The sequence below is a fragment of the Musca autumnalis genome, unplaced genomic scaffold (assembly GCF_047663935.1).
Source record: "Musca autumnalis isolate F117 unplaced genomic scaffold, ASM4766393v1 scaffold_62, whole genome shotgun sequence".
NCBI lineage: Eukaryota > Metazoa > Arthropoda > Insecta > Diptera > Muscidae > Musca > Musca autumnalis.
Window position 1 is genome coordinate 30731 of NW_027412222.1, and position 2104 is coordinate 32834.

Below are 2104 nucleotides of genomic sequence, written 5' to 3' on the forward strand. Positions count from 1 at the left end.
GTATTTGGCTGCTGAGTTTATGTCACTGCTGACTTCTCTTCTGCATGTGACGTCGTGGAGAAATGCAGAAGTGTATTGTGTTTTTGTTGACATCTCCTGCACGTTCCTCGTGTACACGTTTTGCCTGTTGATTCTTCTTAAAGCAATTCAGGCACATCTTTTTTGATAGCAACCCATTTCTGGGCGCTGTCGTTGCCAAGAACTGCTTGCAGTAATAAAGGGGGTGATCACCTTGGCACATCTGACATCTCCGAGTTGTTGTTGAAGCAACCGTCGTTGTCGGCTTGCTCTTTTGAATCTCCTTGACTGCCGCCAACGACTCAAAGCGGCCCCTCAGACATCTCATGAAATGATCCATTGTTTGAAACTCCTCCACAATCGACTGCTCATACAACACATGAGTGGTCTTATCCATTTTCTTTGGTAAGATGTGAATTAAGAGTAGATCCCATTTTTTGTCTTTATTCAAGACCCTCCAGTGCTAGTAATGACTCATTTACAATCGCCAGATATGTTGGGCACGCTTAGAATCCTCTCAAGTATGGTTGATACCTGAGCTCTCTTGTTGTTGTAGCGTTCTTGAAGAGTCTTCCAGCCTAAGTGGTAAATTGCATCGGTCAACTCGAGATGTCTTATTAGCTTCTCGGCTTCCCAGGCAAATGTCTGCCGCTTGGTTTGCCAAGTTCTCGCCTGATCCCTGCTGAGATGATGCACGGTCGACCTGTGATAGCGTTGATATCTTCTCGTTGAATTTTAAGTTCTCTTCCTCTAAGAGAACATATGCTGATTCAATGTACCCCACCCATGTCGGGTCATCAAAATTCTCGAACATGTTGAAGTTTCAATTGCAGCCACTGTTTAGCCGTGAGCAGCTTGTCCTGAACTGCCTCTTATTAACGTTTGAATTGACTTCATTAGAGTCCTCTGACGTCTTACTAATGCAGTCGCACTGTTGGTTGTAGTAGATTGGTTGGATTGCTTCTGTACCACCTCCCTTGTTGCCGGAAGTGTTTTTGAGTCATTGCTTCCTTCCTCTTTCTGATGTCCGCCTCCATGGTGTCAACTGCAACTATATGGGGTTGTGACTCTGCTGACGGATCTGCTCTTATTTTGCTTTCTTTGCGGTCTATATCCACCCAGAGTGCTTCCAATTCCACAAATTGTTTGTTGTAGAATTCCACCGTCCTCCTCTTCAGCGGAGCCTTTTTCACGTTTACGCCTTCCTCAATTCGGCGATTGCTTGCAGCTGTTCGATCATTGCTGTAATCTCCATGCTGGTGGTTTTTAGGCACACCTGGTTACTCGGTGTTGTCCGATGATTAGGCTAGCTTTGGTTAAACTATCCTAGTTGCTCGATTTCCAGACGACTCTGGTTACTTGAATTCCGGATGTTTCCGTTGATTGATTTCCAGATGATTCTGGTGGATATAATTCCGGATTTCCGGTGGTTAGAATTCCAGAAGATTTTGGCTGTTGGTCTTTCAAATCGCGCCTTTCTTGAGTAAGGAACGCCACTTCACCTTGAAACAGGTATTTGTTTGAAGTCTACTTTTAGATTGATGCGGCCTTCTTCATGTAAGGTACGCTTCTGCTTGCTTGATAAAAGGACAATGTTATTTAATCTCTTTGCTTCCTTGATGTAAGGACTATGTTCCTTACTCCCCCAAATAAGTATTTCAACTTCCATACCACTGGTGGGAGAAGCTAGACATGTATAAGCGAATAACGTGGAATAAAAAAACCGATATACAAAACAACACTTAAATTGAGCAACTTAGATAGATATACAATTTCTTGTAAACAAATAAAAATTGCATTTGAAAAACGATAAGTTCTAGGACAGAGAAGCCATTACATAGTCGATACGTCCGAAGATTTGCTTTACCACCAATGAAACCAGGTAACGTAATTTGGTGACTATGTGGGTTCGAGTCCATGGCTTTCCTTTTTCACTTGCAAATAATTTCAGATCATTAAGCTTAACTCTAAACGAGAAAATTAATAAAATCATTAAAAAAAATGATCTTCGCCCTAACAGGCAAAATTTCAAAAAATAAAAAATAGGCTGAGCCCGGCTGGGATTTGAACCCACGTCCTTGAAAAC